We start from the raw sequence: 9,205 nt of genomic DNA, 5'->3' as shown, positions 1-9,205 counted from the left end.
CTTTTATATATGAATCATTTACTGTTATATAAAATATGCAATACTGACAAAAAAAGGCTTATTGTGTGGCAAACCGGTCTTGGTGGAGAAGCATAATCCAGGTTTCAAATTAAAGGTAACACTTTGAAGTTTCATGTAGACTATTCAGATTATATATCAGGAGTAATTACACAAAAGTTCCTATTTTTAAACCATTATAAAAGTGACATTTATTTGCTATAAAAAATTGGTACAATAGTCCCCTTCACAAGTATATATGAGATGTAGCATGTTGAAATCCCCACCTACACTACTGTGATGGTATAACACATGGAAGACAGAGATTTAAAAAATGACCCAAAAAACATAGCTTGGCTAATGCCCTTTGAAAAGGACGGTTTTATTGAGCTTCTGTTGCATGTTGTTGCTCTGTAAGCTAAGGTTAGTTATTTTGGCAATGTGGTGCAGCCTTAACTTAAAAAACAAGGACACAACCAACGTTAACAGCGTATGGTGGTGGCTGTCTTTGCCATAGACAGGTCTGACGAATGACCGACTCTGCTGTCCTGACCACATCACTGTGCCTTCTGATGGAATCACCAGATTTCCATTGTTTTTTAACTTCAGCAGGTGATAGCGCTGGTCCGTGATGGCAGATGCAGCATCTGTTACCAAGCTGGCACGGCAGACATCACAGGACAGCTTCTTCAGAGCCCGTCGCACAACAAATCCTGAAATAAGAGTTGGTATATTAAAATAATTTATAATAACCATGGGGAAATTAGGGGAACATTTATCTTTTTGGACCATTGTGAGATTGATTTCCCTCAAATTTACACCAAAGATTAATTGTCATACAATCGTTATTGGTGTCAGTAAAACCTATATAATTGACCAGTGGTCTCAGCCTTGATAACTTGCGCAAGTAGCCGTGATGCACAACTATGCTGCATGATTAAGTCATTTTTCAACAAGAAAATCTGCAATTTTGACATGTTCAAGCATCAAGAATTATAGCCACGTTAATAACGTTTGTAAGAAACCAAACTGTTTGTAAATCCGTCAAGAATTCAATGAGATAAGAGTATTTGTGTTCGTGCTGATCACTCACCTTACATTAGGTACCACAGAGCACGCCAGAAAGCTTGCCTGAGGCAAGATGGCCGCCGGTGATGACGTTTGAGACTCCGCCGTAAGACATCTAGCCTTTATTATGGATATCTATGGTAGCAACCATCAGCCCCAAATCAACTGTGCTGCCAAAAATAGTGTTAAAGCCCTCTAGTATAACACTCAAACCTTAGAGGCTAGATCTGGTTTTTAAATCCTCCAATTTGAATCAACAACTGGATTATCTCACTCTACAAAATAAATCTCTCAGAAATCTGAAACAAACTTCTTGTGATGTTGCTCATACGGAGGGAGAAATTCATTTACAAGCTGAAGATCCCTTCAACAAGTTTGAAGTGCCGCACATTCCAGCCTGTTTAAAGTGATTTAGTCGCCCTGAGATGTAAAGCTGAGCTAAAAAAAAAAAAAAGATTCAGACAGTTAGAAACACGGAGACAGAGCACTGAGAGAGCGCGAGTGCAGAGGAAGTCAGTCTTTGTTGAATTATTGATGGACCTCATCTACTATGTGGCCCTGTACACACTGCACAGCGGGGAGCAGCGAGGTGAGCCATGAGTCACGCCTTTACCAAGGTTCAGGCTCTTTACTTAACCTTGACATGCAGACCCATGTCTGCGTGCACACAAATGTGTTTGTACTGGGTAATGCCTCACTAACTAATGAAACTTCACAAACTTATCAGTTTATTCTCATCTGAAACCAGCCCTTTGTGCTAACAGTTAGTGATTTACACACTTCAAAATTATTTTTCATTAGGATACACTCCCAGACACTCATAACACAACTCTATATATATATATATATATATATATATATATATATATATATATATATATGCAATCCTGAGGTAAACAAAAATCAAGCAATTAAACTCTCTGGGAAAAGGAAAGCTAAGCTCATCTTAAAAGCCCATAAAGACCTCATACTTTGTATTGATCACAACTAATGGGCTGCATTTCTTAGCAATGTGTTGTTTGTGGCTATTCCATCCCTTTCTGCCATTGCAACATTTACAGTGTCTCCCCAGGTCCTTTCGCAAAGCGTGCCAACAAACCATTTACAAACAGGAGATCCCGCTAATAGCCCGATGCTGGATTTTGGAGAGTCACCTATTCCTACAGAGTGGAAAGCAAGAAGAATCATGTGGAGGCAGAGGTAGAGGTATGTTTAAAATTTGCCTTAAGCTCCGGAAGCAGCTGTTCTTTTTGGGCTTTTTTTGCATTGATTTGTCCCCAAAACACAAAAAATGTCAATGATTGCTTAGTGGAGAAGTTGAGTCTGGAGTTAGTTTTGACAAATTTTTGACCATGGGAAAACACAACTTCCCAAAACTGTACTGTCATCGCAATTTTATTTTTCCTAAGATTATTAATGAATTCATTAAACCCAATATACAATACACTCTCGCTCCACATTTAGCAGTACACTGAAGCAGTCGTTTTCTGTAGGCCTTTTGTTATCCTCTTACATTGTTGTGGAGGACTTGGCATTTTCTTCTTTATACAGTGTTGCTTCAGTTCTTTTAAGACCAAATACATAATTTCATTCAGGTTTTACTGAGTCATTATGATGCCTTCATTCACCTCTTTTCAGGTGAATGGTATGGATTCAACACTGGGTTTGAGATCATGGTCCTGTTGCATTACACTATTTGGTTCAAATAGTATTGTCTAATCTAATGGATGGCCTCACTGTTGATTCTAAATGAAATACTTTATATCACAAGAGAGTTCAAAGTCAGCGCATGGATTGAGAGATCTGCAAAACAAGCCCTAATAATCCTTCCTTTACCACTCTGCTTAACAGTGTGTATAAAGTCTTTGTGCTGATATTCTGTGGATTTTGGCAATCACAGAACTGTGCATCATAGGCAAACGCTTCAACTTTGGGCTCATCTGTCCAAAGGATGTTGTTCCAGAGGTCTTGTGGTTCAATTGGAGGCAACTTTGCAAGCCTGATGTATAGGAGTTTTTTTTATCTGAGAAACCCTCCCAGACTTCTAAAGTCTTTTTCTGTGTATCCATTGTTCATTAACTTTAGCACGCTGACTTAGCCTGTAGAGTTTTTCATCTTTTTTTATGATTTCTTCAAGCATTGCGCAATCTGACCCTAGGGTGAATCAGTAACGATGTCCAATCCTGGGAAGATTGGCAACTGTCTTAAATGTTTTCCACTGAAGAATAATCGTTTTCTCCGTAGAATGATGCAGTTGAAATTGCTTTAAATAGGCTTAACACTTCCCAGGTTGATGGGCAGCTGCTGTAAGGAAATTGCTGATGCCGTACCATTCTGGCATTGTGTTGACAGAAATGCCCCCGATCAGCCGGACAGTGCTCCTTTTAGGAAATGGTGATGAACTTTAATAACTGATGATCAGTTAATCAAGGTACCTGATAGCTACTTTCCTTCTTGAAGCCAACATTGAACTTAATTTTCCCATCACGGTATCAATAATGGAAACCTTTTTTTAGGTTGTTGTTGTTATCCTTAACTGTGTAAGCCTGGCTGCTGTGACTCTCCACGGTGAGCTTTAGTTGTAACAGAAACATAACTGATCTTTTCATTAAGCTTGCAAGCGGGGAGGAAAAAAAGAGAAGATTTTTCCCTTTGAAGCGTTTAAAGTCAAGCCTCTGAAATAAACAAAAAGCCCAGATCTCCATGAAAAGGAATTATGATTAATAGGCTTGCTTTCAAAGCATGAATATCTGTTCAACCATGTTGGTGAGCTGAATAAGCCTCTCTGATGTGCTACACTAGCTCCACGGTATGGCGTCCACTGTATGCCAAACTCAGATGAGCCACAATGATCCATGACATCTGTTGGGTCAAGGCTTAGCTCTAATCCCATCCTATCAAGGTAAACCATATGAGGTGAGCCGCAGGTATCCCAGGCAAGCGTCAGCAAGTGTTAAAAAAGCAAAGAAAATGGCTGGTAAATAATTACAGCTTGCCGAAAATGTGTGCCAGTCACCCCGCATGTTGCAATTAAAAATTATTCAGAAAAACAGCCATTTGTTGTTAGCCTCCTTTCAAAGCCCGGGCCTTTTGTTCTCTGTTTCATATGATAGTGTCTGATGAAAAATAAAGTCCTCAAAGCAAAACTCCAGCTTTTTAAGCCTGTGATCTTTGTGTGTGAAGGAGGCACTTGTTCATTTGTTTGGTCCTTCTCTCTGAAGCCTTAATGTAGCCCGGTCCATTGTGTCTTTTTCAGATAGTAAAAAAAAAAAGCGCAGTGAAACGACTGAACGAGTGCACTAAAAAGATGTCCTTCAATCCCACAACAACATATTTTCGGAGCTTTGTGTTGGTTAATGACGGAGAGACGTCGCTGATCAGCCAACGCCGTCGCGTTATTTCAGGCAACTTTTTTGTTCCTGCTTGCCGCAGCCAGAAAAAGAAGAAGACCCTCTGGTCGGCGGGGCGTGAGGTCTTTGGTTCTGGCTGCTGTAAAGCTTTCACTCATAAAAGAATCTCAGCTAAAACGCGTTTGAGGTTTTATTTGCATGGCTGTGGCGATGCAGCATAGATAAGCACACACGGGGAGAGGTAAAGGCCTTTCAGTCTTTGGTCAAGCCTCTTTACCACTGAGGATAATTCCCTCTGCAGTCAATGCCTGGAATAGCTCACTTCTGTTTGAGTGAAGAACAGGTCGATTGTGTGCATGTTTCTTGGATGTTTGAGAGCGACAAATCTAAGCGCTGACGTATCAGTGAGGCGGAGATAAGCTAAATTAAAACGGGAGCAGGTCATGTGGCGATTAAACTCAGTGGTTTCCATCTACAGCTGCAGGAATATTGACTTACAGGTCAAATATTTTGTCATGAACATATAAAAAGTCAGTCACACATCGTTCACATTAATTTCATTTGCTTTGTTGTGGTACAACGTCCGCATTTCCAGGTAACTTAGAAGGTATTTCAACCTCAATGTTTCTACACCGTCTCAGTTTATTTTCCCCCTGCTGGTCTCTTTCCCACCAGTATTTCAAATACTCTCCGGACAAACAGGACAACACAGAAGATGTAAGTCTTGTACAGCAAGAGTGCACGGGTGTGTACAGGCGTTTGTGGGAGCGGTGGATTAGTGGTCAGACAGCCGGGCGTTTGGAGATGCCCCAAAGGTCAGCGTTTGAGCCTGTCACACCGGGTTCCTGAGCAGGACTCTTGACCACAGATGCTCCCTGCGTGCCACTCGCTGTTGGCAGCACACTTTTTCCCATAGGATGAGTTAAAACACAGAGACAAATTTCCCCTCTGTGGGACTAGAAGGGGATTTCTTTTATTTTTCTTGTTTTTAGAGGAGCGTTTCCTAACCTTGGTCTTCAGCCCACAATGTCCAGCATGTTTTAGATGTCTCCTTGCTCTAACACGCCTGATTCCAAGATGTGAATCCTCTCCTCAGCATGTCGTGTAGTGTCTCAATTATCCATTATTTTGAACTCAGGTATAAAGAAGCAGGACAGCATCTCAGACACGGAGGTTTTTGGATGCCAGGGACTGGAAGTAAAACAAACACTGCTTTAAATGTGTCCACGCTTTACCACGAGTCTACACGAATGAGGCCTTAACACTGACTATTTCTTTTTATCATGGTGTCTGTAAGTAGGTGGGATGTATTGTGCAGAAAGCAAATCTTTTGTCCTGAAATTAATGTGTTGGAAGAGAGGAAAAAAAGATTTATATAAAGATTTGTGAGACTTTGACAAGGCGTAAGCATACACTGCGTTAAAAAGGAGAGCCAGAGGAGAGGGTATGATGCTGCGTGCAAGGAGGCCCCCGTTTGGGGCATTGTCAATGCTTCTCAGTGGGATCGCTGTTCGTATATCATTGGTTCATGATATACATGTGCAACTTTACTAGAGTCAAACCAGATTGAAACTGAATGCAAAGGAAATTGTTTCACTCAGAGAGCTCTCAGTGTTAACAGTGCAGGTCACAGTCAAAACTGAGGCTTCATGTTCTTACAGTGATTGGATTCCGAGGCAACAATCAGGAAATAGCTCAAACTGGAATATATGTGTCAGTGTTTCAGTTAGATAATGAGATATATATTACGCTATTGAGGGAAAAGGGTTCTAAAATTATATTTTCCTGGTCTCATTTATTTTACATCACAAAAAAAACCTTGTCATTGTAACAGGCCTGGTTAAGACGTTCATATCCCCTGTAGGTGAAAAAAGAGGCTACATAAATATCTCTAGATAAGATTGTGGAAAAATAAGGAGAGAGGAAAAAAATGCCAGAGCAGCACCACAGACATCAGACTTTTAATGGAAGGGTGGCCCTGCAAAAATTATTCCTTAATAAACTAATGTTTTAGTCTGTTTAGGGTTCAAAGATTGGTCAAATGTATGAGTAATATAAAAGGGTAAAGCTAGTCAGGGTTGGTGGAGTGGCCTGGAATGGAAGGTTTGTGCCTCTTCTCTGTCCCCTATTTTGAATACTTATTTGTTATTATTATGACTAGTAGTAGTAGTAGTAGTTATTATTATTGTTTATTATTGTTATTATTATTAGTAGTAGTAGTAGTTATTATTATTATTATTATTATTATTAGTAGTAGTAGTAGTAGTAGTAGTAGTAGTAGTAGTAGTAGTAGTAGTAGTAGTAGTTAATATTATTAGTAGTAGTAGCAATAGTAATAGTAGTAGTAGTAGTGGTAGTAGTAGTAGTAGTAGTAGTAGTAGTAGTAGTAGTGGTAGTAGTAGTAGTAGCAGTAGTAGCCATAGTTATTATTATTAGTAGTAGTAGTAGTAATAGTAGTAGTAGTAGTAGCAGTAGTAGTCGTAGTTATTATTATTAGTAGTAGCAGTAGTAATAGTAGTAGTAGTAGTAGCAGTAGTTGTAGTAGTGGTAGCAGTAGTAGTAGTAGTAGTAGTAGTAGTAGTAGTAATAGTAGTAGTAGTAGTAGCAGTAGTAGTCGTAGTTATTATTATTAGTAGTAGCAGTAGTAATAGTAGTAGTAGTAGTAGCAGTAGTTGTAGTAGTGGTAGCAGTAGTAGTAGTAGTAGTAGTAGTAGTAGTAGTAATAGTAGTAGTAGTAGTAGCAGTAGTAGTCGTAGTTATTATTATTATTAGTAGTAGTAGTAATAGTAGTAGTAGTAGTAGCAGTAGTAGTCGTAGTTATTATTAGTAGTAGTAGTAGTAGTAATAGTAGTAGTAGTAGTAGCAGTAGTTGTAGTAGTGGTAGCAGTAGTAGTAGTAGTAGTAGTAGTAGTAGTAGTAGTAATAGTAGTAGTAGTAGTAGCAGTAGTTGTAGTAGTGGTAGCAGTAGTAGTAGTAGTAGTAGTAGTAGTAGTATTGTAACCTTTAAAAAGTCTGTCCTTCCATGACAGCATTAGCAAAAATAAAGCAAATAATCAGACTTTTAAGAAACAACTGACAAGTCTATCATGTATAATTTCCTTCATGTCTCTGGTGTTTGTTAACCTGCACTTGCTCTCTTTTCCTCATCACAGAAAAAGAAGCAGCCATTCATAATTCAAGATATCTGCTGCAAGTCTTCAACTCTGTGCTTCAGAGAAGGATGCACAATGTTTCTGCCACCAGAGGAGCAACGTTTTTTTTAATTCCTCCGGGAATATTTTCAGTCCAGCCGGATGTAGTCTGTAATATCTACATCCTTCCAATTTGATGAGATATGAAGTTATACTAACTCAGATTACCTAGTGTTTCATTCTAATGAGATGAGAACTCCCCTTTGTCTCTCTCTCTCTCTCTCTCTCTCTCTGTCTCTCTCTCTCTCTCTCTCACTCTCTCACGGATGCAAACTGAGTCTTGCATTCAGCTTTCCCATTTTATTCCTGCAGCTCAAACACAAGCCCACACATTTGCACGCAGACAAGCGGACGTCACGCAGTCACTTAAAACCCCTGCTCTCCACTCCACTTTGTCTCACTTCATTTCACTCCAAAAAGCCTGCGTGTCAACAAAGGGCGGAAAAGAGGTGCACCAAAACCCACAGCTTCCAGACGCCGTGTCACACATCAGCACTCAGTATTTATTAATTATTCACACACAAAGCTCCTGATTATAAAATGGTTAAATAAATTTAGCCTTTCTCAGTAGCCATACACTGGGTCTAATGTTGTTCTTCTGACACATCCTGGATATTTTCCAGGATAAACACAGGACCTGAAGAGCCACTGAGAGTGTGTGGCAGCAGATAGTTTGCATGTAGCTGCAGCTTTGGCCATCACTCAGATGCTCATCTAGCCGTGATGGACAGAGAAGCAGCTCTGAAAATGGGAAAGGCTTCAGTCCCCTGATTCAGCCTTTAAGCTGCTTTAGAGGATTGCCGGGTATTTTTTTTTCTCTCGCTCCCTCCAAAATAGACAGTTAATGCTGGCTCTGGACCAGCACAGGAGAGGGCGGGCGGCTCTGAGCTTTTCAGTGCATGGCTGCAGACTCAGGACAGAAAGCGTCCAAGCTGCTTTGTCTTGGCTTTATAATCTGCTCCTCGGAGACACGTGACAGGAGGGGCTGCTGCCAGGAAACTCCTCTGGCTCCCACTGGGGATGCCAAGTGGGCATCTGTCCACATCTGACTAGAGACTGCGTTGGGGTTCGACCCAAATATTTCACTGAATCAGATTTTTTTTTTTTTTTTTTTTTTGCTGCAGCCTTTGAGGCACTTATCCTAAAACACCCATTGTGACTTTCCTAAGAGCGCTGAAAATGTGGGTGGCATTAAAATTTTAGTCGCGTAGCAAACAGGACGGAAACAGTTTTCTGCTTTGTTGAATTCCTCATGAATACTTTCATACCGTCTGCAAGTTAAGGCAACAGTCAGACGAAACATCACGAGAAGTCAGTAAGCTTGGCTCCAGGGAAAGCTGGAGAAGTTCAGAAAGCATGAAGCATAAACAGAAATGTGGGTCTAATTTTTTATTTATTTTTTTAATTCAATGCATCTGAGAGCAACAACGCACAAGGCCGATTCAATTAATACTTTCAGCTGGCTACATTAAAGAGTCTGTTGAATTATGCTACAACAGCATTATAGAGAACTTTTCTTGCAAAAAATCAAGAGCTCATATTTTCAATATAAGAGTGTGATTTCATAATCTCTGGCATGCAAATTCCCCGTATAGCAAA

The 9,205-nt window shown here is 40.1% G+C and overlaps 1 long non-coding RNA gene across 1 annotated transcript; it reads right to left on the bottom strand.

Moving 5' to 3' along the window:
• Positions 1–350: 350 nt before the first annotated feature.
• On the bottom strand, positions 351–1,200 carry LOC118562814. The gene is made up of 2 exons (XR_004930818.1): positions 1,091–1,200; positions 351–710 (listed from the first exon to the last, which is right to left on the bottom strand). It is a non-coding gene; the product is annotated as an uncharacterized LOC118562814 (long non-coding RNA).
• Between the last annotated feature and the right edge of the window lie 8,005 nt (positions 1,201–9,205).

Source organism: Fundulus heteroclitus, chromosome 4 (genome assembly GCF_011125445.2).
Source record: "Fundulus heteroclitus isolate FHET01 chromosome 4, MU-UCD_Fhet_4.1, whole genome shotgun sequence".
In the NCBI taxonomy this organism is placed as follows: Eukaryota; Metazoa; Chordata; class Actinopteri; order Cyprinodontiformes; family Fundulidae; genus Fundulus; species Fundulus heteroclitus.
This window is presented reverse-complemented; position numbering and strand designations above follow the sequence as displayed.